The sequence below is a fragment of the Dipodomys merriami genome, unplaced genomic scaffold, assembly GCF_024711535.1.
Source record: "Dipodomys merriami isolate MVZ:Mamm:240054 unplaced genomic scaffold, mDipMer1.0.p SCAF_821, whole genome shotgun sequence".
Classification (NCBI taxonomy): domain Eukaryota; kingdom Metazoa; phylum Chordata; class Mammalia; order Rodentia; family Heteromyidae; genus Dipodomys; species Dipodomys merriami.
The window spans coordinates 36,377-64,257 of NW_027206426.1; the positions used below are offsets into that span (position 1 = coordinate 36,377).

Consider the following 27,881-nt stretch of genomic DNA (forward strand, 5'->3'; position numbering starts at 1 on the left):
ATTAAAATTAGTAGGAAGGGATATTATATATTGATAAAGGCAGTTCTCCATTAGGAGGATACAACAAGTGTAAATATCAATGCCGTGAATCTTAGACCACCCCACATCATCAACCAAATACTACATAACCTAAAAATACATCTCAACCCATAATTGTCACGCATGGATTGGTTATCCAGGAAAAACTCAACCAAGAAACTGAAGACCTGCATTGACCATCTTGCCCTAACAGACATCTACAGAATATACATTCAGTGTCAGTATATACATTCTTTGCAGCAGGTCATGGAAAATTCTCCAAAACAGAACCCATCCTATGTCATACAGAAATTCTGTCCAAATCAAAAGAAAAATTAATTGAATTCCCATAGCTTGTCAGACCACAGCAGAATAAACTTAAAATTAAACAGCTAAAGCAACAAAAATTGTCAAACCTATGAAGACTGAACAACACATTGCTGAATGACCAGTGGGGCACTGAAGAGATTAGAATGGAAATCTGAAAGTTTCGGGTATTTAACAAAAATGAACACACAAAATACCAGCTCCTCTGGGACACATTAAATGCAGTACTTACAGGAAAATTTATAGCTTTGAATGCCTACATCAAGCAATTGGGGAAATCTCAAATCAGTATTTTTATCATGTACCTAAAGCTCCTTGAAGAGAGGAACAAGTCCAAACGTAAGTAGGCTGAAACATATAAAACATTAAATCAGAAATAACTAAATAAAGACAAAATAAAACATAGAAAGATCAACAAAACAGAGCTGGTTCTTTCAATAAATTAACAGACTTGACAGACCCTTACCAAATCTGACTAAAAAGAGAACTTATATAGATAGAAAGACAAGTAGAAAACTAACAGAGTGGGAGAAGGTCTTTATTTGCTCTGCAACATACAATGTCCTCATATCGCAAATATTCTTAGAGCCCCAAAATTAACGCCCCCCAAAAAACAAATCCTCATAGAAACAACAACCCTCATAATATAATTGAACTTAAGATTTAAGGACAGACCTCTTTGAAGAAGAAATATGAATGGCCAATAGACACATGAAGAAATATGCAGCATTTCTGGCCATAAAAGAAATGCAAATCAAAGCAAAATTGAGATTCCACCTAACCCCAGTTTGAATGTAGAAAACTAATAATAACAGATGCTGGGCTGGTGGGGATGTGGCCAAAAAGGAACATTACTACACTACTGGTGGAAATGTAAACTTGTTCAAATACTCTGTAAAGAAGTATAGAGGTTCCTCACTAGAGCTCCCCTATGACCCAGCAATGATGGATCAAGAAAATGTTGTATATATTCACAACAAAATTCTATGCTTCCATCAGAATGATTGACATTGTCCCATTTGTAAGAAAATGGAATCATTTGGGAACATAATAATTCAAACAAGCCAGACCCAAAGAATCAGAGGCTACATGTTTTCACTCATTTGGAAAAACTAGAATATGTCTAGGATATTCACAGTAGCTCAATAGCAATACACATATCACCATAAAATGATGCTTATCAAAATGAGCTCCAAGAAATGGACAGAAGATTATTGTATAGTGAATTGTTTTTAGTTATTTCTATTTAGTTTTTCCCCTTTGGTTTATTCCCTGTACTCACTGTTTTTGATTTCTGTACCCTTTGTCTTATTCATAAGTTAATCTGACTTGGGGAAAGGAAGGGAAATCACAGAAATGGTGGGACAAAGATTAACCAAAGCAAGAGTGATATTCACTAGACACTATGTTAGAAATAAACTTTACAACTTTGTGGGAGTGGGATGTCAGGGTTGGGGGAAGAAGAAAAAAATGTACTCATTATTTATGTAACTGTAACCCACCTCTCTGTATATCACCTTCATAATAAAAAAGACAAAACAATAAGAGAACTCATGCAAATACAGAAAATTAGAGACAAAAATGAGACCACAACAGATATAAGCAAAATTGAGAATGTTATAAGACAGCACTTTGAAAATCTGATACCAATCACCTGAAGAATCCTGGAGAAATTGATGCGTTCCTATACTGGATCTGAAGCAAGAAGTAACACATAAGAAGAAATGAAAATGAAATGTCAATAAACCACTTCCCATTTCAGAAAAATCTATGACTCAATAAATTTACCATGAAATTAAGGCCTGCAAATAACTTACAATACATAGATGTAACTCTTCAATGGAATAGAAAGGGAAATGGAATTATCGAACACATTGTATGATGCAGAATTAGACTCTTCCCCAAATTATATAGGGACTCACCAAAGAAAGAGAACTATGAACCCAATTCTTTGATAAGCAATGATGCAGAACTTCTTAATAAAATTCTCACCAACTAATTTCAGCAACAAAAAATAATATTGTATGATCAAATAGGATTCATCTTAGGATACAATTGGATTCAATATTCTTGTCAATAATCATAATACAAAACATCAGCAGAAGCAGGTAAAAGAAAAACATGATTGTCTATAGGGATGTAATAATAGCTTTTAACAAGCTCCAATACCCCTTTATGATTGTCTGAGAAGCTAGAAATGCATGGAACATACCTCAATATAATTCAGAGTATATATATGACAGATAATTAGCATTTACCCAGTGGAAGCATGAAGACATTAAAATCAGGAATGAGACAATGATGTTCAGTCTCTCTACTACTCTTCAATAAGGTAGTGGACTTTCTAGCAAGAGCAATAAGCAAGAGAAAAACATAAAGGGGACCCAAATAGGGAAGACATAAAACTATCCCTTTTTACAGATGAAATGATCCTGTATTTAAAGGACCCTATAGCTTCCTCCTTCAAGTTACTAATGGTGATGCTAACCTTCAGCAATGTAGCAGGGTATAAAAAACACAAGAATCAGTAGTTTTTGTGTTACCAAGAATGGAAATATCCAGGCTGAAATTCAGAAAACAACTTCATATGGATTAGCCTCTAAACCAAATCAAATCTAAACTAAACAACAACAACAAAACTAGGAATTAATGTAACTAAAAATGTGAAGGACCTCTACTGTGAAAACTTTAAAAATCTAAAAAGGGAAATTGAAGGAGACTCAAGAAAATGGAAAATATTTTAATGCTCCTGGTTGGAAGAATTTACATGATGAAACTGCAATATGGCCGACAAAAAATTGACAATGCAATACTCATCAAAATCCCAACTATATTTTTCAATGCAGTAGAGAAAGCAATCCAAATTTAATATGGAATTACAAAATTACAGATGAAACAGAAGGCTTATGGGCCTATCATGATCCTACACACACACACACACAAAAACAAACACAGTGGAATTCTATTCACCCATCAGAGAGGATGACTTTTCACCAGTATTAATGAAAATGAAAGGCTTGGTAAAATTATACTAAGAGCAAAGAGAACAGAATGCAGACTCAGAGCAATATAAGTTTCATGGATTCATTCATTTATGGTAGCTAGAAGGTGCCCACAAATCTACAAGTAAACAAGACTGATTCTACCTCATCCCAGTTAGAATGGTCATTATCAAGAAGACTAACAATAGCAAATGCTGACATGGATGTAGCCAATTGGGAACTCTATTACACTGTTGGTGGGACTTAAAGAAACATAGCTCCCATGGTTTCCCTTATTTGTAATAATTAGTTCACACCAAGGATAATCTCATGTATTTTAATTTGATATTTTGTCCTATGTTGAGCATACAATATTATTGCTATATTGTTTGTTATTATTTCTGCTAACAGGCAGATATATTTAAAGAATTATGTTCATCTTATCCATTACTGGAGGAAGAGCATCCAAAAGAGCAACCTTTACTAGGAAGAACAACTCCTACTTATTTAGCTTCATTCCTATGTAAGGCCAGTGTTGTCCCCTGTATCCTCATGTTGTACATTGTAACTCTATACCAGTTCATCCTGTATATCTACTATCTTCTACATTGTGACCTAAATGCCCCAGCAATTCCACTTTGCTTTACTTTTCAAAAAATTTCACTCTTAATGTTTGAGGTTGGTGTGTGTGTGTGTGTGTGTGTGTGTGTGTGTGTGTGTGTGTGTGTGTGTGTGTGTGTGTGTGTTTACAAATATCAGAAGACAACATTTTTCCTCATTTAGAATACATCTTTCAGGTGATTGTAAGTTGTGGCTAATGGGAGAAATCTCTTGCTATTTTAAGGATGAAACAGAAAAATATATTTGTGCATGCACCACAGTTGTTTATTAGTCTGTAGTTGAACACTGAACTTCGATTTATATCTTGGCTGTTGTTGTGAATAATGTGAATAACAATGAACTACAGATATATTTATGAGTTACTCAGAGAGAAATAATCACATGATTGGTGGGTCAGTTGATATTTCATCTTTGAATTTCTTTAGAAAACTGCATACTACTTTCTACAATGAGAGTACTAACCTGTATTTTGACCAAGAGTGAAGAAATTTTCCTTTTCTCCACACTCTCACCAGCCAACATTATTACTTTTTTTTAAAGTTTTTTTAAAGGGCAGTTTTTTACTGTGTGCAATACCCAAGATGACCTCAGACCCAAATCCTTTTACTCCAACCTCCTAAAAGCTTCGAATTACAAGCCTTTACCATCACACCTGGTTCCTTTGATTTTTTTGATAAGAGTTATAGTAGTTATGAAGTAGTATCATAGTAATTTTGAATTGCATTTCTCTAATGACTTTTTCTTACAAAACATTAAACCAGTATAGAAGTTGTATTAAACACAACTTTGTAAACCCATTGGCAATTTTCAGGGCTTTTTGGAAAACATGTCTATTCAGAAATTTTGTCCATTTTTAATCAAGTTTCTTGTTAATCTCATCTTTAATCTCTCTATACAAAAGCAATAATTTATTCAAGGTAGTAGAAAGGAAAAAATTAAGCAACTCTTAACATTTTTTAGTTTTCAATAACATGATATTGATTAAATCATTTTCTGTTAATGCTTGAGACTATATAACTCAATTTAGTTAGACCTTATACAAGACTATATGTATTTTATTTTACGTTGATTTTTCTTTCCAAAGCCTGTGTGACTAATTTCCCTTCGTTTCTTTCTGTCTCATGTAGTTCAGATTTCAAACAAAAGAATAAATGGAAGGAAGTGAACAAAAAAAATACATTTCCTCTCATCTGATGATGCCTCTACAAGAATGAGGAAAGACCTATGATAAAATATCAAAAAGACAATTTATTCTTCTAGGTTTTCCTTATCTTTGTTATTTAACTTAAATGATGTAAAACACACTATACTGCTCAGATACTTTTATGTTTTCTCAGTTTTGTACATTTTCTTTTTTTTGGGGGGGGGGATCCGGTCAAGGGGCCTGAACTCTGGGCCTGGGCGCTGTCCCTCAGCTCTTCAGCTCAAGGCTAGTGCTCTACCACTTGAGCCACAGCACCACTTCCGGTTTTTTTTTCTTTTTGCTTATGTGGTACTGGGGAATCGAACCCAGGGCCTCAGACATGCAAGGCAAGCAGTCTACCACTGAGCTACCTTCCCAGCCCTGTACATTTTCTTTTGGACTTCATCTCAGTCAACAACATTCCTTCATTATTATGTCCCTGATATTTTTACACTAACAAGACTGAAGATAACCAGTTTGATTTACAGCATGAGAAGTTATCCACCTGGCTTCCCTGGAAGCAGAGCATGATCAATAGATAACATTACTTCTGGTTGCTCACTACATGTAATGGTTTCCGTAATACTTATGACATTCTATTTAGTATTTAAAAAAAAACTTCTGGCTAAACTCAAAGCTCATTCATGGAAGTTTATGTTAAGTATTTTACAAGTTTTATTTCTCTTAATTCTTAAGATAACATTTGCTATAATGCTAATGTTATTACCATTTTAGTGTTGGGAAAAATTGTAATTAAAGGCACTAAGTGCATGGCCCAAAGACACACAGTGAGGAAGGAAATGAGTCAAAGTTTCCAAAAGTCTTTCCGCAATACACAAAAGGTAGGTAAATTCTCTCCATTCTCTTACACTCTCAATTCAATATTCATATTTTCCAAGAAATAATAGCATAGCAAATATTGCCCATGGTGATTGTTTTCTGTCACATTTTGTCTTCAACACAGACTGTGTTGGTGACTTTGGGTTATCATGCACAGAGCTGAGCTTCTAAATTGAGGTCCAAAGAGAGGCAAATTTCTTCTGTCCCACAGTTCCAGTTTTTTTAAAAAGTACCAAAACTTTTAAATATCACTTACTGTCTTTTAAGAATCCAAAAATGAAATAAATTCACATTTAATCAATGCAAAATGCTTTAAAAGTAGGAGACAATAAAACAGGCCCCCATGAAGTAAATTTTCTTCTACTTTTAAAATTATTCTGAAAGCCTTGTATTGGTTAGTCACACTTATAATCCTATCTACTTGGGATATCTCCTCAGGAGCCTGAGATCTGTGGATAACCATTGGAAGCCAATCAGGGCTTCCAAAACAAACAAAAAAATTCATGAAATTATTTTTCAAAATTTTTAATGAACTAGCAAAGACCCAGGAAAGAAAATGTAGTTCATATAGTACCTCACCAACCTAGAGAGGAAAGAGCTAGCATGGCCTTTAAGCCCTGATTTCAAACTCTGAGCACGCCAACACACATGCATGCACATGCGTTTGCACGCATGCATCTTTTCCCTTCCCCTCCCCAAATTAGAGAAGCGTACATACAAGAGGCACGTGCACCAACTTCAAATACAGTGAAAACAAGGGTTATAGCATGGGGGAGGAACATACAAAGAAACAAAAATTCACATCGCACATTATAAGTACGTTAGAAACAATAGCAAGAAACAAACAAAAAACTACTTGTTTCCCTATCTTGGAGTTCAATTCCCTTAACATCATCATATCTGTTCATATGAACATAGTTTTTGACATTATCTGCTTGCCCTAGACATATATTTGTTATTGAAAATAAGGGAAACCATGGGACCTGTTTCTTTGGACTTGGCTTACTTCACATAATAAATTTTTTCCCAAGTCTTTCCATTTCCTAACAAATTGGGTGATGTCATTCTTTCTGATGGAGGCATAGAATTCCCTTGTGTATATACACCACATTTTCTTGATCCATTCATGTAGTGGGGACAGCTGGGTTGGTTCCATATCTTAGCTATGGTAAATAATGCTGCAATAAACATAGTTGAGCTGGTAGTTTTAGTATGGTCTTGTTTGTGATCATTTAGTAAATCCCTAAAAGTGGGGTTGCTGGGTCAAAGGGGAGCTTTATGTGGAATCGTTTGAGGAACCTCCATAATGCTTTCCAAAGTGGTTGAACAAGTTTACACTCCCACCAAGAATGCTGTATGGTTCCCTTGTGGCCACATCCCCTCCAGCATCTGTTGTTGTAAAAATATGGAACGCTCCACGAATTTGCATGTCGTCCTTGCACAGGTGCCATGCTAATCTTCTCTGTATCGTTCCAATGTTAGTGTATGTGATTCTGAATTGAGCACAAAATATTTTTATATCAAAAGTGCAATTGGATTTTATTAAACTAGACGATTCAACAAAAAGGAAGTTCAAAAGAATTGTCATGAAATTTTACAACCATATATTTCTTACATAAGCACACATTTAAGAATAAAGTCAAGATTGACATGTCAAAAACAAAATAATTCCAGATATTTGTTGTTCAAGAAATGTGTAGGAGGAGGAATTCAATTATTCTATACAAGGCACCTGTCATAATGAACACTGCAGCAAGTGTTAAGGTTCGTTCAAAGTTTTAATGTTTTAAATATATTCAATTTTGGGAATTGTTTCAATTTTGGGAACACAAGCCTCAACAATATGTCAATACTATCCTCTTATTTATCTCTAAAGGTTTATGCTTCTGGTCTTTTAATATTAAAACTTCAAAAAAAATTTATCTTTAGCAAGTTGTGCAAAGGGGTTTTGCTTCATCATGTCAGTGTTGAATAGAGTGTATGTGCATTTGAATGTTCAGTGCATCTGGATCATTGTCAAATTTTCCTTTTTTCTTCCTTCCCTTACCCCAACCCCACCTATCCCTTCAAGTTTCCTACTTATATTCTCACATATGTACATTGAGTGTTATGACTGTATTAGTCCACCATTTCCCTCTCCATCCTTCTGCCCTATTTCCTCTAAGCCTAGCTCCCCTTTTAAGACTTGTTTCAAATTCATGGTGTTTTGTTAAATATCTCTACCTTTGGCATTTGGCTATGGGCTTGCCACATCCTCTCTTCCATGTTTGACCACATAAATGAATATATTTCTCCACATTTCCAATCTCTGAATGGCTGAGATAGGTCTATTTTACTATTCACCTTCTGTCCTAAATTTAGAATTGCACCTTCAGGACCATCCTATAGAGCTTTTTTCTTCTCTACACACTGAAGATGGAAAGGAAATAATTTCCATGCTCTCAGCATTATGCTATCCATCATGAATTTCCATCGCTTATCACTTCAGCAGTCTATGTTTAGGGACAATCTTCAATTTCTGATGATAGGAGCACGAGTCAGTTTTACCTATGCAGATTCCACTATGTAGTGAGCCCTGTAGTCTTAAATTTTCAATAAGTTTCGAGTAACTTTTTATTAATAATTTAAAAAGTTTTATTTCAGTATTTGAAATACTGCCCCAATTATTTTAAAAGTTTCACAATAAGTTAGACTGAACTTTTCCCCCCATTTTCCCCATTAGTTCAGGTTAAGTCTCCTTTGGCTTTATTGTTTGAGAGGCCAAGGGATGAGGGTAAACAGAGAGATGATCATTACTCAGATATCTCCTTCCTCTTCTGGTTTTGCTATTCTTGTTGAGAGGAAGACTGTAGCAGGGAAAAGAGTGATGCTTGACTTCACCATACAAGGGAACATTCCTAGTTATGTCAATTATTGTTTCTCAGAATAACTTAAACTGCTTACTCTTGCCTTATCTGTAACAGTAACCTAACTGTGGCTTCCTTGGTGCAGGAGGAAGCACACTAACAGGTTACTACCTGTAAATTGGTATTTTATATATCAACTTACTACCAAAAATATAAAGCTTTGGCTACATAAATGCAACGGCATTGATTGTCCAACAATACCTTAGTGAGCAGTAGACAATTCTACCCAGCTACCCTCTCCTCTCATATCCTCCCTTTCACTCCCCTCCACTCATTTACCCTCCCATCCCTTCTTTCTTTGTGTCTCTCTCCTCCATATTAATCTCTATCTTCTCTCTTTTTCTTTTCCAGTAGCAAGTGATTTGGCTTATCAGTCAACACATACATAATTGAACAAATATTTATTGCACCTCTTTTTGTGATTATTTATTCTTAAGAAGTGAGTTCTAGCACAGCACCAGTGGCTTACACCTAGATACTCAGTAGGTTCAAATTTGACAATTGCAACTCCAAGCTATTTTAAGTAGATAAACCTAAGAGATTCTTTTCTGCTCTTGTGGTAAAAGGAAGAAGTGAAGGTGTGGCTCAGGTGGTATAGAGCAAACATTGAGAATTAAAGCCCAGATAGAGCTCAAGGCCAGGAGTTCAAACCCCAGTACCAGCACAATATAAAAAAAAAAAAAAAACTGAGTCCTTTGTCTTAGAAGGGATATTTCTCCAAAAATTCATACCCAGGGCAATTTTCAAGGTCCAAGACTCTTTGTAAGGTTCTTTCACATTTTAAATTGATTCCTCTGCTTGATTCACATTATGGAAAATAGGAGTCACACTTCACATTAAAAAGTATGCACATTGCTGTACAGTTCTTACAATTTTTAAAGTAAAGGAAGCATGACAGAGGAATTCACCTCACTTGGGTGAGTTAGGTTTGACTCACTGACAGACTTTTGCAAGTAAATGAGGGTCTGTTTACATGTAAAGAAGTCTATGCAGATGGTTTTCTAGGAGAGAGAACAAGGTAGCTGTTGTCCAAGTTTGAATCAGAGTAAGTTTATTCCTATGATATGGTAAAGAGAAGCTCATCTCATAGAACACTATGCAGACAGTAATTTCAAGGATTAAAAACTCATGTCTATATAGTGAACAGCTAAGTTTTCACAAACAAAAAACAGTTTCCTAAGCCATGAAAATATAAGTTAGAGCAAAAGGAACTATGTTAAATATAGTTAATGGCTGAGTGACATGTATAAAAGAGTTCTATAATCACAACTAAACTATAAATTTTTCATCATGTCCCTAACAAGAATCTCTAAGATAGGCCTGGCTAAATCTGTCATAGAGGACTGGGTTCATGCAATTGTCAGTTTTGTTTAGGGTGCAATATCTTCTACAGTCGCTTGGGTTGCAAAGAGCTCACACCACATGCAGTGTCTGGAAAAACGTGCTGTCTTGTTAGGCACCTAAGGGATTTTTGTGCCACTGTGAATATTTATCGTTTTTCTTCTTATAATTATACCTGTAAGTGTGAAGTCATTTTGTGATAAGAATAATAGTTTCTGTACCCTTTGTTCCACTAACAAATCTCGGATGTAAATATAGCCCGGAGCCCTTGGCTCATGCCTATAATCCTAGCTACTCAGGAGGCTGAGATCTGAGGGTCACAGTTCAATGCCAGCCCAGGCAGGAAATTCCAAAGATTCTTATCTCCAATAAACCACCAGAAAACTGTAAGTGGCAAAATGTCTCAAGTGGTAGAGCTCTTGCCTTGAGCTGAAGAGCACAGGGACAGCACTCAAGCCCAGAGTTCAAGACCCACAACTGACCAAAAAAAAAAGTATGCATATATATATATATATATATATATATATATATATGTATAAATGATGAGATGAATTACATTTAAATATAAGTCAATATTTATGGTACACATTTAAAATATAACTATATATGATATATTTATAATATATACATATATTTATGTATAAGATCATATTATATCAATGTTTATAAATACATTTGTAATTAATATCCAAAGAGTACATCTGAAGATTTGGGGGAAAATGTAGAGTGTCTAAAGGCTTACTATTGACCCATCATACTTTCAATCATTTTTTCCACTTATGACAATGTCTGGAATACTAAGACAATGATTATTTTATTCCTTAAGATTTGGGGTTAGAAACATCTACTTACTTGGTATGAAATCTACCAAAATGTGATCTTGAAATCACACACCACAAACTGGACATATACATCAATTTAGCAACTTACAGGTCTCAAACTTTTATTTGAATCCTGTATCTCACATACATTGTTTCCTTCGAGTCAGCTACGTATACAAACATTCCTAGATTTTCATCTTCACATTCATCCCCATACTCACATGACATAGTAAACATAACATTATAATAAAAATATTATAGGTACTGAAAAAAAACATCTTTGCAAAAGTAGATAAATTTTATTCTTTTAATTCAATTCACTATTAAAATACTGATGAAAGAGTAGCTGAGAGGATGTTTCAAATATGAGAGTGCCTGCTTAAAGAGCATGTTTCTCATTCCAAGCATCATTATATACATCCTTCCTTCTCTCACATAAAAAAATAACTACAGAATCAACCTACATTTTCCCTAATCACTCATTGAAGAAAGAAATTGTAATACATATATGCATATACACAATGATATACTATTTAGCCACACATAATTATGAAATAATATCATCTTCAAGAAAATAGATAGAACTTTGGAAAGTAGTATGGAAGTTCTTCAAAAGACTCCACATAGAGCTCCCCTATGACCCAGCAATCCCACTTTTGGGTATTTACCCAAATGTTTACCAATAAGACCACACTAAAGCTACCAGCACGATTATATTTATTGCAGCATTAATTACTATAGCTAAGATATGGAACCAACCCAGGTGCCCCTCAGTAGATGAATGCATCAAGAAAATGTGGTATATATACACAATGAAATTCTATGCATCCATCAGAAAGAATGACATTGCCCCATTTGTTAGGAAATGGAAAGGCTTGGAAAAAATTATATTAAGTGAAGTAAGCCAGGCCCAAAGAAACATAGGTCCCATGCAATATCTAGTATATGTCTGAGTCAAGCAGAAAAGGTCAGATAAGGTGATGTTAGGGAAATGAACCCTAAGATATGTATTCAAATGTTTTTTTCTTTCATGCGATTGTTTCTTACACATTTATAAGATTATTTCTTTGTTGCTTTGTATGTCCCTCCCCCACAGTATAACCCCTGCTTTCACTGTATTTGATGTCGGTATAATTTGTGGAGGGGAAGGGGAAAAACAAATCGTTTAAATAGGGATACAGGGGGACCCATTGCAACAATGAGATGTACAAGTCGTTATGTCGAAAACGAACTTTACAACTTTCGTGCGGGAAAGGGGGGCGGGGAGGATTGGGTGGGGGGGTGGGGGAAGGATGGGAAGGGATGGGAAGGGGAAACAAAGGAGGAGGGTACAATGCTTGATAAGAAATGTACTCATTATCTTGTCCATGTAAATTGAACCCCTCTGTACAGTATTTTCAAAATAAAAAAATAGAACTGGAAACATTCATATTAAAGAAATTATCCATACTGTAAAAAACAAATACTAGATTTCTCATATGAAAATATGAATAACCCAGAAAATAAAATGAATAACCCAGGTGTAAAAGATAGAGCTGATTTAATTTGGAAAAAAGTAAGAGAGGAGATGAAGAGAAATACTGTGCAGTAAATATGTTCAAATATTCAATATGTTGGTATGACATAATAAAACATAAGTATAAAAATAGGCTAATGAAATTAATAAAAGGAATAAAATTTAGCAAGCTACATTATATGGACATATGTGTATAACACAATAAAATACTGTGTAAAGTTAATATTTGCTAATAAAAAGGCAAAAATTCATTCCAGTTGTTATAGAGTCATATGTTTCTTTCCATTTTTTGCTCAGATATTTCCCTGATAAAGTAAAAGGAGAAATAGGTTTTGTTTATTTAGAAAGACAAACTTGTCCAATTAGCATTAAATTATTCTAGTTAATTACTGTCAATGTGAAATTGCTCAACTTAATTATTATATTTAGAATATGTCCAATGCACTCTTCAAAATATTACCCTATAGGCATATACTTTTTGCTGGGGCCAGCTGCTCCATGTCCCGGTGGAAGACGTTGGGAGGGTTGCTGATAACCGGGCCCAGGGGTGCCCATGGCAGAAGGAGTATCCAGCTCCCCTCTGTCAAAGGAGACACAAAGCATGGATGGACCTACTGAGAGCTTCAGGGCATAGCCATCCAACTGTCACAAAGGTCCCTGGGAGAACTGTTTTATGGTGACAGCCCTAGGGCCTGACATCAGGGCCCCAGCGCTGTCCCCGACTTTCTTTGTCTCTAGGGGAGCACTCTTTCACCTGAGCCACGGTGCCACTTCCACCTTTTTCTGTGTATGCAGGACCTAGGAATCCAACCCATGCTTTCTTGCATGCTAGGTGAGCCCTCTACCTCTAAGACACAATCTCAGCCCTGGATAGCTGTTCTTCTATGACCCCTCAGGCTGTCTCAGGACAGTCTCCAACATCTATACCAAGTCACACATCTATACCGAGTCTCTCAACAGCAGCCCTGGCTAGAAATGAACATACTCTGCTGTGTTGCCCATCATATTCAGCACCTTTGTACTCTGTGCTCCCTGTCAGATCCTCCTTGTTAAGCAAGACCCCCTTTTCAAGTGCTGCCTCCAAGAAGACCATTCCGATCACCTTGGCAGAGCAGGAGCCTCTCCACTCTGCAGGCTGCCGGCTTGTCAGGCTCTGCCTTCCAGCCAGTGTGGGTTGACAGTGCATGAAGGGAAAGGCCTGGATTCCACCACCAGATCTCTGGAGGCCCTGATACACCACCCAGGGACAGGTGTTGTATCACACCCCATGAGAGGGGGCTTGAGGCCCTGGCAATGTGTGGGCAACAAGATGGGGCCATTTCTTTGTGTGGGCTTGAACTGAGGATCTGGGAGCTGCTCTCTGAGTTTTATTGCTCAAGGCTGGTGCTCTACCACTTGAGCCACAGCTCCACTTCTAGCTTTTTGGTGGTTCCATGGAGAGTAGAGTCTCACGGGCTTTCCAGCTTATAGCTGGCTTCAAACTGTGATCCTCAGATCTCAGCATCTGGAGTAGCCAGGATGACAGGCATGAGCCTGAGCACCAGGTGATGGGCACCAAAGGTTGTTTTTTTTTTTTTTGCTCCTGTTTATCTCCTGTCATCTAGCAAGCCCAAGTTAAAATAATCAGTTACAGGGGATCAAAATTCTCTCTTAGGTCAGTTAATCCAAGGAGATAAAGTGTCTTTGGAAAAGGCTAGTCTGAGTTGGCTTAGGGGTATTTGTGTTTGTGTGTGTGTGTGTGTGTGTGTGTGTGTGTGTGTGTGTGTGTGTGAGTGAGAGAGAGAGAGAGAGAGAGAGAGAGAGAGAGAGAGAGAGAGAGAGAGAGTGTGTGTGTTGGGGATACCTACCCTCATCTCTGCAGTGCCTCATCCTCCCAGCAGGGAGTGTATCCAGGATCCTGACCCCAAGGAAGGTGTTTGGGGGAGGGTAGCAAAGGTCACATCCAGGGGGATGATCCGAATTCTGTCCTGCAACCTAAGCCTGGACAGATAAAGGAGAGGAGAGGTTTAGGGGAACATCAAGGGGAGCCCCTTACCTTTGGCTACAAGTACAGAAGAAAACTGTATCCATCTTTCTTGGTAGTCAGATAAAAGTTGTACACTGTTCATTTATTTTATGATTGTGTTAGTCTTAGGACTTGGATTCAGGGTCTGGGTGTTATCCCTGAGATTCTTTTTTCAAGGCTGTGGCTCTACCACTTGAGCCACAGCACATCTGGCTTGTGTGTAGGTTTGGGGAGGGAAGTAGTTTATGGGAGATAAGAATCTCCTGGACTTTCCTGCCCGGCCTGGCTCTGAGTCATGACCATCAAACCTCAGCCTCCCGAACAGTCAGGATGATGGGTGGGAGCCATGAGCTTCTGACCACCACCATCCATTTATAATCCCTTAGGCCAGGGCTGGGCCACCCACACTACACCTACTTGTTGGGAGTAGGAAGCAGACATGAGTGGGTTTGATACTTCAACAGCCTACCTATCTTTGAGCATTGTTCTGGGTCAGTCTGATGCGGCTTCCTCCTTATCCATAGCAATGACTTGGCTCTGTCACAAGAACAAATGTCCTCCAGGAGGTGTCAGGTCTGGGCTCTTTCCTCTGCACCCCACCCCCCTAACCAAAACTACACTCCCCAGCAAAGGGTAGTAGACAAGGAGTGTTTTCATTGTCTTATAGCCAGGCCCTGACCAGATAGGTGGGGGTATGGGTCAGAGTCCCGGGATCGTGCTGGGCAGGGGGACAAGGCAACATCTCCTCATCCACTTTCCTTCAACGGTGTAGCAGAGGGATGTGAGGAAGGAATCAAGGGATGGACAATGAATAGCCATCACAGTCTAGCCGGGGTACAGAGGGGCTTACCTCATGAAGCTAGTTCAACAGGCTGAGCAAAACAGCTCCTGACCCTCAGCCCACCTCCAGAATGAGAGGGACACCTTGGGTTCCAGCCACATGGGGATGCTGGGCCACCTCCTCCAGCACCTATTCAACCAGTTCCTGAAAGAGAAAGAGAGAGGGATAGAGAGAGAGGGAAAGAGTGGGGAGAGAAAAAGAGAGGGAGAGAGGAGAGGGGGAGGAGGGGGTGAGAGAGAAAGAAAGAGGAAGAGAGGGCCAGAATTACACTTAAGCCAGGTGCTGGTGGCTCAGACCTATAATCGTAACTACAAAGGAGGCTGAGATATGAAGATCGTGGTTCACAGCTAGCCCAGACCGGAATGTCTGTGAGACTCTTATACTCAAAGAACCAACAGAAAACCGGAAGTGATGCTGTGGCTCATGTGGTAGAGTGCTAGCCTTGATCTAAGGAGCTCAGGCACAGCATCCAGGCCTCAAATTCAAGCCTCAAAAATGAAAAAGTGGAAGTCCCACCACAAGAAGTGGACTGAATAACACCCACTGTCCTAGGAAGTATGGCAGAGAAGTCAGGCTGAGCTTCCTGTCAGCTGGAAGTCATGAGTAGGTCACCTGGCTTCTCAATGCCTCATTTTCCCCAGCTGCAAGACTGAATACAGTGAAGGATCCCCTTCCTCATGGGGATAGGTTAATGATGAAAGAAAGCCATGTTTTGTTTCATAATCCTACACTTGTTGCACGATTTCTTCATGTGCTGTGGAACCAGCACTGGAACCTTTCATCCTGTATGACCCCCTCCTCTTCCCCCACCAAGACCTGGCACACACTGTAACGGTTTGTTGGATAAACGAATGAGCATCTGTCTATGACAATACTACAGAAAAGTCCCATCCAATTCAGGTAAGCATCCTGGGTGGGGGCAAAGCCTGATGTAGCTCTCCAACAGTTCTACCTCCTCCCTCTTCCCACCCTCCTGGTGCCACCGCACTTAACTGTTTTGGTTCCAAGGATGTGAGCCATGATGTACTCACTGTATTTTGGGGCCTCTGGGATGCCTATCTTCTCAAAGATCTCTGTCCGGCCACTGACCAGCTGTGTGGCACTCAATTCTCCACTCAGCTGTGAACAAGGTTGCCCTGAGGTGAAAGCCTGGCTCAAGGGGCCTCCTCTCCACTCCCTGGGGCCAGACAGGATGGTCCACCATATCTGGCCCCCAAGTTTCATGTTCCAGAGATAGGACCCCTGAGGCATCCCAGGTCTCTGAATCTCCCAGAGTCCAGTACAGTTCCTGGGAATTGTCTCTACTCACAGCTAGTAGGCTGCAGATAACAAGGTCACAATCTCTGCTCCCCATGACATCCTCGACTGTAGTGATCACCCTAGAGAGAGGTGGAGAAGTATCGGCAGCTGTCAGAGAAAGGCAGTCAAGGCACGACGTTCATAGCAGGAGACCATCTGGCTTGGGAACTCTGCTTGTGCTGCTTGAATGTCATTGTTTGGTGGCTGAAATGGTCCATCTAATTTGACCCAGAATCCCAAGCATTAGTAGAAATTGCCAGCTTCAAGGAAAAAACCTGGAAAAGCTGGCATTTCACATGTCCCAATCAAACTTAAAGGGTTCCAAAGTCAGTGGTCCCCTTTTCCTTCCAGACAGCCTACAGCAGGTTATAGAAAATGGCATTCAGAGAGCCTCAGGTAACTGCCATGTCCTGATCCCAAGTAGGCTCCAGCAGAGGGAACACACTTGCCTACCATTGCGCAGCTGGAAACAGCCCAGGAGGGACACAGATTGGAGTCTGCAGAACTCCAGGGAGGACTGCCCACCAGTGCACTGCCCCTGGAGGGAATCCATGCCACCATTGGGGGCCTGGAGCCCCCTGCCAAGATGTACACCGCCAATACCCTGGGTAAGATTCCCCTCTCATCCTTGGTCGTGGTGAACCATCTGCCATGTCACACCGATCGTCACTTCCCAGACCCTCCTAGATTCACAGCCCCTGCCCTACTACCCCCATCTCGTTCCCTATTTATGTTTGGCAGACTCATTCCCAACCTTGAATTAGCTCCAACTATACACACCAGAGCAGACTGTCTGGCTGGAAGAGTGCGGCTGTGGTCACAGTAGCCTCATGAGCCTTCTGGCTGAAGACAGAAGAGCAGGTGTCCACACTGGTCTGTGGTTCACACAGGCCTCCTAGGGGAGACCCATTCAGGCCCAGGAGTTACTGTGGGCTGCAGGAAAGGGGAAGAAAGAGGTGGAAAGGAACATCTACTGAAACCTTCCCTAAAGGAGCCATGAAACGGTGAAAGAGAAAACAAAAATTGTGGCTGGTCTCCTAATGGGCATTAATGAAAAAAGAACAACAAATAAAATGCTTTTGCTCTTTCTAGACCCAGTGACTTAAATATATTTTCATTGTTCTCATCCTGCCTGCTCTCCCAACAAACACACACACACACACACACACACACACACACACACATACACACACTCACACACACACACACACACACACACACAGAAACACAAACACAAATCTAAATCAGTGACAGAAGACTCATCTCTCTCTCTTACACACACACACACACACACACACACACACACACAGACACAAACACACAAACACATAAACACAGACTCAGAGCAGTGCCTTTCTGGAGTTTGTTACTTTCTCATCTGAGCAATGTACCAGTTTGAGCAGAGGGGTTCCCTTGTCAGAACTAGGGGCAACCACCCAAGGGGAACAATGCTCTAATTATGCAGAACCATCCTGCCTCCCCCTTTCTCCATTGCCAGCCCCTTCCTCTTGGGAACATCCAGCTTTGACTCCTCATTCACCAAAACCCTAGGCCAGGACGCTGGGTGAAGGAGTCCCGAGACACATGGCTCCTCAGATCCTGGACAGAAAACAAAGCAGGGGGTCATGGTGCCTCCAGAGTGGTGTATGACCTGGGGTGCGGGCGTTGTTGGGGACTTTGATGGGGTCCTAAAGTCTATATACATGGATAGAGTCCCTACTTTCAGCCTACATACTTTGGGGCGACTTGGCAGATTCTTGGGGAGGACAAGGAGACCAGATGGACTGGGAGCACTACCAGAAGCTGGCAGAGCTGGGAAATGTGATCACCCAGTCAGAACTGTTGACAGCTGGGGTTGGGGGTACAGGCTGGTGTATGTTTCTCAGAGGGGGTGTGTGTTTCTCCCAAATATCCACTTTCTATCTGACCCCAGTGCCCTCACCTCTCTAGTGGGCTCTTCTGGGAATGTCCTCAGGTGAAAGGGTGACTGAGCACAGAAAATAAGGGCTCACACAGCAAGGGGGCCTATCTTCTGTATCCAACACCCCCCTCCCCAGCAAAAAGGAAAAGATCTAAGAAGGCAGGTGTGGAGGTGCTGCTCCCCATCTCTGACTAAAGGCAGCAGGTTCCCACCAGGGAGAGGAAGGGTGCAGATGCATGGCTGTGTGGCTCCCACTGCTCCAGACCAGGGGCTCTGTGGTGCCCCTGGATGGGTGCTCCTCACCCATCCCTGCAGCTCCCATTTTCCTGGGACACTGGATGCTAGGGATGGGGTTGGGATCCCCAGGTCAACACCCAGCTCCAACCCCCACCCCTGGGGTGCATTTGTGGCAGAGCCAGGGCGGACTGTGGGGTGCTGGGGAGATGCAGGTAGGACAGGAGAGGGGAGGCGAGAGGTAAGGTTCAGGGTCCGCGGGGGTGGGGTGGAAGGGGTAGAGTGGTGGAGTCACAAGGTGCAGGGGTCACGCCAGGTGCTGGCCTGCAGGGCGGCCACTCACGTGAGCTGCTGGGAGAAGCTGTAGGCTGCGACTCTGGGTGTGCGACCTGAGTCTGAGGACCTGGGGCGGGGACCAAGTCAAGGCCACAAGCCCCACAGGGGTGCGCCATCTCCGCCAGGTGACTGCAAGAGGCTCCACCAGTCCGAGCCTGCAGCACCATGTTTGAAAGGCAGCGCTGCTGGGAAGGAGCGGGGGGGGGGGGGGGGGGGGGGTGTCTGCTGGTGCATGGCCGGGCAGCGCTCAGCCTCTTCTCCTTCTCCTCAGCCGCTGTCGCCCCCTCAATGGCCTCCTCCCCTGTGGCCGCCGTCTCTGCCTCAGCAGCTGCTGACTCTCCTGTGCTCCCCTAACCGGGACCTCAGACTCAAGGCCGCCATGGCTGCTACGTCTCCGAGGGGCTACACGCGGCCATAGCCTGCCATGCAGGCTCTGCATGCTCTATGCAACCGGCCAGGACCCACGCTATGATCGGAGCAGCCGCCAGCCACTGAAGCCGTTTCCACTGGTGCTTGTGTTCATGCTCGCTCTTCTCCCAGCTCTGTTTCTGCCCCACACTCCTCTCCTGGGCAAACCCGCCCCTGCTGCGCACACACCCCTGCCCCCTTGGGCCCCTGGCCATTGCTGCCACCAAAGTGTGCCCCTGGGCCCTGCCCCTCCTCCCCTGGGCCCAGCCCCCCAGCCCTGGCCACAATTGCAGCCCTGACTGGGCCCTGAGGCTTCCAGACCATGGCAATTGCAGCCTTACCTCAGCTCAGCACTACCCCCCACCCCCAGTACTGGTCCGGGAGATCAAATCTCCCCTCAGCCCCACTCCTGGAGGAGACTCTCCTCCATCCCCCTCCACTCCACACACCAAGCAGGTGCATAGTGAAACTTGTGTGTGTATGTGTGCTTGTGTGTGTGTGTGTGAGTGTTGGGGATAACTACCTCTCAAGGACTCAGAACATAGCACCCTTTGGGATGACTCAACACACAGCACACTTCCAAAAACAGCACAAAGCACCCTGTGTAAAGGACTCAGCACACAGCTCCCTTTGAGGACTCAGCATGTAGTATGCTGGGTAGAGTACTCGGCAAACAGCACCCTTTGAAGGGCTGAGTATAAAGCACCCTGTGTAAAACATCCAGTGCACAGCACCCTTCAAAAAAATCAGCACATAGAACAATTTTGAAGGGCTCAGCACATACCATACTGTGGAAGCAATCAGCAAACAGCACCATTTGAAGTACAGTACACAGCCCCCTGTGTAAAGGACTCGGCACACAGCACTCAAAAAACTCACCTCATCCCTCTCTTCGCAAGGGCTCAGCACATAGCAGGACCCTTTGGGATGCAGTAGCTCACCACACCTTTTGAGGGACTCAGCATACAGTACGTTGTGTAATGGACTCAGCACACAGCACCCTTTGAAAAACCCAGGATGGCCCACTCTTCTCAGGGACTCAGCACATAGCACCCTTTGGGATGACTCACCAAACAGCACCTTTTTGAGGACTCCCCATGTGGGAAGGACCCAGCAAATAGTGCCCTGTGAAGGACTCAGCACATAGCTGTATGTCACAAATTCAGCTGTCATTAGAATTAGGGTGCTTTCTTCAGTATCACCATTCTTCAGAAATACTGCACAAATCATAATAATTCACATTTAGACAACCTGTGTTTTATGGGGGAAGGTCAGCTGGGGTCTTGAACTCAAAGCTTGGGGGCCCTGTCCCTGAGCTCTTTGGTTCAATGCTAGAGCTCTACCACTTGGAGGCACAGCTCCAATTTTGTTTTTTTGGGTTGTTCTTTGGCAGGTCTTATGGTGATAAGTAAGGCCAAGTTGGGGTATCTGTGGGCAAAGGCTCTTAGCTCAGCCTGGAGCTGACCTCTCCCTTTTTTGTGCCCGTGGTAAGCCAGGTTTCCAGGAGCTCTCTTGGCCTAGGGTGGAACAGACCTGCTCTGGCATCAGCAATCAGGGTGAGCAAAAGTCAGCTTGGCTCTGGTCACTTCCCCAAATTGAACTCTAGAGGATGATGGCACAGGGCCGCATGTTTCACATCTGGCCCCCAGGGTGCAGGAGTAGCCCACCATAGGGATAGTACTTGAGAGTTGTGTTTACTCTTGCTTCCTTGGGGCCCCATCATGATTCAAAGCCACCCTGGACAGGAAAGCCCTTGAGACTCTTACCTACAATTAACCATCCAAAAGCAAGTGGGGCTGTGGCTCAAGTGGTAGAGCACTAGCCTTGAGCAAGAAAACTCTGGGATAGAGCCTATGCCCTGAGTTCACACACACACACACACACACACACACACACACACACACACCACGTGCATGCAAAATCAGAGATTTCTACACTACAATCTTTTCCCACTAAGCCTGATGGCTGCTGGCCTAGGTATTTGATGCATACACCACCACCTACTTCCTATTTATCTGAGGAATTGCCATATGGGTTTGGGAGGGGGGAGAATCATCCTAGCTGAGAATGTGGCTCAGTGGTAGAGTGGTCACCTAGCATGCCTGAAGCCCTGGGTTCTATTCCACACAGAAAAGGCTGGAAAGGGAGGTGGGGCTCAACTGGTAGAGTGCCAGTCTTGATCAAAAAGAGCTCAGGACAATGGCCAAGCCCTGAGTTCAAGCCCCAGGACTGGAAGAACAAATCTTTGTTGGTGGCTTTTTATTTTGCTTTGAAAACAATTTATTCTTTGTGATAAGCATAACATGGGCCTCTTTCCTGGCCACCAATGGGCCATTAGATAACCCTTGAGTTTGGGCCACCTCCTGGCAGCCTCTGCCCTACCTGACCCCCAGTTTAACCTCCCCATCACCCGGCTGATGGAGGCCTGAGAGAAAGCCACCTGGCCACCTACTTCTGGTGGCTGCCAAGGCTTATGAGAGTCAGTATGTCGCATAGAGAGTCATCATCCACATCAGTTTACAGGAGAAAGTGGGGGAGCACTCCTCCTCTGAGCCTGGGAGCTGTGGGCAGATCTGGATGTGGGGCATCTGGGGCAGGACATACTCCTTGGGGGAGTCCACTATGGGGTCGGGAACCCTGACCTCTCCTCTGGCAGTTTCCATGCTGTCTTCAAGTTGCAATTCTTCAAAACCTTTCTGCTCCTCCCTCATTTCACCTACCACAGGCCCTGAGGCATCTGAAGCAGTGCTGGTGGTGGGGAGCTCAGCCTGTGCTGGCATCTGGGGACTGCTGTCTGTGCCTTCCCCTGTGAGGAGCAACAGCAGCTCCCACAGCACTGTCCTCTTCTCCATCTTCTCCTGGGACAGCCAGTGCATGCACTGGGCTTTCTCCCAACACAGCTCACTCAAGACCAACCTCTGCTCTTTACATACCATGAGGGACTCCTCGATGGTTCGGATGTGTGCCGAAAGCTGGCTGCATCAATGGTGGAGCTCACCTGTTGGACTCTGGAAGTCCACCTCATCAGGTAGGTCATGGAGGAAGCAGATTTTCTTTTCAGATGCCCATGTGTCCCTCTTCCCATCCCCATGCATGCTGTGGTGGCAGCTCATGGGGCAGAGGGCCTGTGGCTCCAGCTCAGTCTGTCACTGAGCTGCCTGGTGGCCCGGGTGCCTGCAGCGGGCCCATGCTCCTGTGGCAGGATTTTCCCCCTGTGGATCTCAGCCTCCGAGTGTTCTAATAGAGCCTAGTCCATCTACCAGGCAGCATGGAATGTGGGCATGGCCACTATTCTTGTATCCCATTGGTCAAAAAGAACCATGAAATAATGGGGGTGTGGCCGGAATCCTGTGATGCATGCAGAATGGGCAGAGTCAAGATGACAGTGGCTCCCCCAGCCCCTTTCCCAGGGAACTCTGTCCAATTCAGTTGGGGACAAGAGGGTGACGTGCTTTAGCTGGATGGCTGCACAGATTGTTGTGTATGTCTGTTTGTTGGCAGTCCCAGACCTTGAACTCAGGATCTGGGCACAGTCCATGAACTGCTTTTCTCAAGGCTAGCCTCAACTAGTGAAGCCACACGGCTCTACTTCTGGCTTTGTTGGCACTGAATTTGGACAGGGGTTTCAAGGACTTTCCTGCTTAGGGTGACTTTGACCATAGCCTTGTAAGTTTCAAGGAGGACCTGTGCTGCTGCTGCTGCTGCTGCTGGCCGCCCTGCTCTGCGGCCTGGGCCCAGGAGGCCGGGGTGAGGCCTTGGTGGTTTCTAGTTCCCCCACTCTCTTTGGTGGTTTCTTGTTCTCCCCCCTTGGTGGTTTCTAGTTCTTCCCTTGGTGATTTCTAGTTCTCTCCTTTTTGGTGGTTTCTAGTTCCCCCACCTTGGTGGTTTCTAGTTCCCTCCCCAGTTTGGTGGTTTCCAGTTGTCCCTCTTTGGTGGTTTCTAGTTTCCCCCCCTCTCCTGGTGGTTTCGGGTCCCCCACTTTAGGGCGTGGGGCTGGGCTGGGGTTGTGGGGTGGGGAGGTGGCAGTGGATTTTCAGGTCGGGCCAGGTTGTTGGAGGCCAGGGCCTGGTCCTGTTGGCCTGTCTGTCTCTGTGTCTGTTTGTCTGTCTGTCTGTCCATCTGTGTCTCAGTCTGTCTGTCTGTGTCTCTGTCCATCTGCTTCTGTCAGTCTGTCCATCTCCTCTCGGTCTGTCTGGCTGTCTGTCTCCTCGCAGTCTGTCTGCCTCTTGGTCTTTCTGTCCACCTGGCTGCCCATCTGCTTCTCCTGTCTGTCTGTCCGTCCATCTATTCGTTCTGTCTTGGTCATCCAGCCATCCCTTGTCTGTCTGTCTGTCTGTCTGTCTGTCTGTCTGTCCCTCGGTCTCTGCATCTGTCTGTCTCTGTCTGTCTGCAGGTCCATCTGTGTCTGGGCCCCTATCTGTCCATGTGTCTGTCCGTCTCCTCTCTGTCTGTCTCATTGTCTGTCTGTCTGTCCATCTGCCTCTGGCTCTGTCTGTCTGTCTGTCCATGTGTCATCCTCTTGGTCTGTCTGTCTGTCCATCTCTGTGTCTGTCTGTCTGTCTGCCTGCCTCTCAGTCTCTCTGTCTGGGTCTATCTGTCCTGTGTCTGTCTGTCTGTCTCCTCTCTGTCCATGTCTTCCTCTCTGTCTGTCTGCCTCTTGTTCTGTCCACCTGGCTGTCCATCTGCTTCTTCTGTCTGTCATCTGTCTGTCCTGTCTTGATCATCTGTCCATCCCTTGTCTGTCTGTCTGTGTGTCATCCTCTCGGTCTGTCTGTCTGTTCGTCTCTGTGTCTGTCTGTCTCCCCATCCGTCCGTCCGTCCCCAGCACCCATCCTCTTCCCCCCTCAGGCCAGGCTGACTTTGACCTCGCCGACGCCCTGGATGACCCAGTGAGTCCTGACCTCTCACCTTTCCCCCCCATGGCTTCACCCTGGCCGCTAGGCCTCATGTGGGGCCTTGATCCAGCTGTGGGCCTGAATCCCATGTGACCCTTTGCCACCCACTGAGGCCTTGGGTTCAGGGGTCAGGGGGGGTCAGGGAGGGGTCAGGGGAGGTCAGGGGTCACCACCCTCTCTCTCTTCGCCCGCAGATCCCACCCCGAAGCCCAGTTCAGGTGAGTGGGGTCCTCCCCCCCTTCCCCACACCAGGCCCACTCAGGGTGGGGAAGTTGAGGCATGGCCCACTCCTGGCACACAGGGCTGTACCCGCAGCTGCTCAACCCGCCCAGGCCGCGACCCCCGGGTCGGGATGGAGGTGGGCGGGTCAGGAGGGGTCAGGGGGGTCAGGGATCAGGGGAAGGAAGGGGGTAAGGGGGGGAGGCCGGCCTCCATCTTCCCTTGCTCTCTCACCGCAGACGTCACCTCCCGCCCCGATGCCGGCCTCCACCCCAGCCCCGACCCCCGCCAGGCGCAGGAGATGAGGACATGGAAGGGGGGGAGGCCCGGATGTGGAGGCTGGGGATGGAGCGGCCCGGATGTAGAGGCCCAGATTTAGGGACCCCAGTGTGGAGGCCCGGATTTGGGGACCCGGATGTAGGGACCCAGACATGGAAACCCAGATGTAGGGAACCGAATGTGAAAGCCTGGATGTAGAGACCCCAATGTGGAGACCCAGATGTAGAGGCCCGGATGTAGGGACCCCAGTGTGGAGACCCGGATGTAGAGACCCTAGTGTGGAGACCCGGATGTGCAGACTCCAGTTTAGAGACGCGGATGTAGAGACCCCAGTGAGGAGGCCCAGATGTAGAGATCCGGATGTAGGGACCCGGATGTGGAAGCCTGGATGTAGAGACCCGGATGTAGGGACCCCAGTGTGGAGACCCGGATGTAGAGGCCCAGATGTAGGGACCCAGACATGGGATCACGGATGTAGGGACCCGGATGTGAGTACCCCGATGTAAGGACCCAGATGTAGGGAACCCGATGTGGAAGCCGGGCTGACCCCGCCCCCTCTGTTCACAGGTGGCGGTGGAGGCTATGGAGGCTCACACGGTAAGACGGGGAAACCAAGGCAGGGGGAGGAGACCCGGATGTAGAAGATGCGAATGAGGAGGAAGGGATGTAGGGACCTGGATGTAGGGACTTGGATGTAGGGAACCTGGATGTAAGGACCCGGATGTAGGGACCCAGAAGTAGGGACCCGGATGTAAGGAACCCGGATGTAGGGACCTGGATGTAGAGACCTGATGTAAGGACCCAGATGTAAGGACCTGCATGGAGGGACCCGGATGTAGGAATTCAGATGTGGGGACCCGGATGTAGGGACCTGGATGTAGGGAACCCGGATGTAGGGACCCAGATGTGGAGGCCGAGCTCCCAGGGCCGCGTCTCTCCTCCCCCTCTCCCCCAGGTGCTGGCAATGAACATGTGATCCACGGAGACCCCCCCCAAGGTAAGTCCCGCCCCCTCGACCGCCCCACTTCCGGTCCCTCGTGATCTGGGCCCGGGTGTGACCCACGGCCTTCAGGACCGCTGCCGCCTCCACTTCCGGTCTCAGTGCGAACTTCCGGTCCGGAGAGAAAAGGAACTTCCGGTCTCTGAGTTCCTGGGGACTTCCAGTACAGATTGTCTTGGGACTTCCGGCCTGCATGAGAACTTCCACTCCTGACAGTATGTGAACTTCCGGTCCAGAGTATTGGAACTTCCAGTCCTGATTGGGAACTTCCGGTCCCTAGTATATAACAACTTCCAGTTCCGACTAGGGACTGCTAGTCCCTAGTGTATAGGAACTTGCGGTCCTGATTGGAAAGGCACTTCCGGTCCCTAGTATATACGAACTTCCAGTCTTGACTGGGCACTTCTGGTCCCTAGTATATAGGAACTTCCGGTCCTGACTATGGGCACTTCCGGCCCTGACGATGGGGAGTTCCGGTCCCTAGTGTATAAGAACTTCCGGTCTTCACTGTAGAGACTTCCGGTCCCTAGTATATAACAACTTCTGGTCTTGACTATGGGGACTTCTGGTCCAAGTGTACAGGAACTTCCGGTCCTGATTGGAAGGGCACTTCCGGTCCCTAGTGTATAGGAACTTCTGGTCCTGATTGGAAGGGCACTTCCAGTCCCTAGTGTAGAGGAACTTCCGGTCCCTAGTGTATAAGAACTTCTGGTATTGACTATGGGAACTTCTGGTCCCTAGTGTATAGGAACTTCCGGTTTAGACTGTGGAGATTTCCAGTCCCTAGTACATAGGAACTTCCCATCCTGACTGGTGATTTCCGGTCCCTAGTGTAGAGAAACTTCCGGTCCTGATGGGAAAGGCACTTCCGGTCCTGATTGGAAGGGCACTTCCAGTCCCTAGTGTGTAGGAACTTCCGGTCTTGACTGTGGAGACTTCCGGTCCCTAGTATATAACAACTTCTGGTCTTGACTATGGGCACTTCCGGTCCCTGTTCATGGACACTTCCAGTCAAGGCTGTGATAGCACTTCCGGTCAGGCACCCTTGTCCCCCCCTTCACCTTGGCTCGCTTCCTGTTTCTGGGCACTTCCCGACCGGAAGTTGCAGGGAGACGCCCCACCGCCCTTCCCGGGTGTGTTCTCCCCCGCACTTCCGGGTCCAGTCCCGCTCCCTCCAGGCAGCGCGCTGGCCCATGTCGTGTCCCCCATCGTGTCCGTGGTGGTCGTGGCCCTGGTGGGTGCCGCCATCACCTACTTCTAGTCTGGAGGTCGCAGACGCTGCTTCCGGGGCGCGGGCCAGGATGCAGGTGGGAACCACCCCCTCCCAGGGTGCTCGGATGAGGAGAGGCATGGGGCGGGCCTCACATGATCCCCCGCGGGTGGCTGCAGCTTGTGCCTCCCCTCCCCCACCAGGCCCCGCCCCGGTGTGAGGCTGGATTCGAACCTGGGGCCTCAAGCAGCAGGTGGAAGCAGAAGTGGAAGGAGCCTGGAGGGGGAAGGACGAATAAAATCAACATAAAGTGTGCATGCGCGCTGTCAGGCCTGTCTGCCCAACCCATCTTTCCATTGTGCATGCGTAGGCTCCACCCCTTTGGAGCCACTCCCTGCACATGCGCAGCGTTTCCTTCCCCTCTGGCGTCTGTGCAGTGTGGAGACAGGCGCAGGGCGGGACAGGATTGTGATGGACAGCTAGAGCGTCCCGTCAGTCACTTGTGGGCGGGGCCTCGGCTTGACATGACGTAAGATGGCGTAGGAGGCGTGGCCTGGAGGTGAATGACAGCCCGTGTGGCCATCTAATTGCAAGGGGGCGTGGCCTGAAGGTTACAGACAGGACAAATGTCCACACAACAGCCAGAGGGTGGGACCTGGAGGAGACAAACAGCCCCTGTG

At 45.3% G+C, this 27,881-nt stretch overlaps 2 long non-coding RNA genes and 1 other non-coding gene across 6 annotated transcripts; 1 reads left to right on the plus strand and 2 right to left on the minus strand.

Annotated features, from left to right (window-relative positions):
• Nucleotides 1–7,369: 7,369 nt before the first annotated feature.
• On the minus strand, nt 7,370–7,476 carry LOC138819904 (U6 spliceosomal RNA). Its single transcript, XR_011369687.1, has one exon. It is a non-coding gene; the product is annotated as a U6 spliceosomal RNA (small nuclear RNA).
• A 5,525-nt stretch (nt 7,477–13,001) lies between these two features.
• Nucleotides 13,002–17,609, minus strand: LOC138819890 (uncharacterized). Of its 2 annotated transcripts, XR_011369667.1 has the most exons (7): nt 17,480–17,609; nt 16,710–16,779; nt 16,432–16,519; nt 15,410–15,544; nt 15,029–15,096; nt 14,402–14,534; nt 13,002–13,134 (listed from the first exon to the last, which is right to left on the minus strand). It is a non-coding gene; the product is annotated as an uncharacterized lncRNA (long non-coding RNA). The 2 variants fall into 2 exon arrangements; XR_011369668.1 differs by lacking the exon at nt 15,029–15,096.
• A 5,335-nt stretch (nt 17,610–22,944) lies between these two features.
• On the plus strand, nt 22,945–27,506 carry LOC138819888 (uncharacterized). 3 transcript variants are annotated; one of them, XR_011369666.1, is made up of 7 exons: nt 22,945–23,345; nt 24,447–24,487; nt 24,688–24,711; nt 25,559–25,588; nt 25,947–25,988; nt 26,094–27,298; nt 27,405–27,506. It is a non-coding gene; the product is annotated as an uncharacterized lncRNA (long non-coding RNA). The 3 variants fall into 3 exon arrangements; XR_011369664.1 differs by having other exon boundaries at nt 25,947–27,298; XR_011369665.1 differs by having other exon boundaries at nt 25,947–26,206.
• The last annotated feature ends 375 nt before the right edge of the window (nt 27,507–27,881 follow it).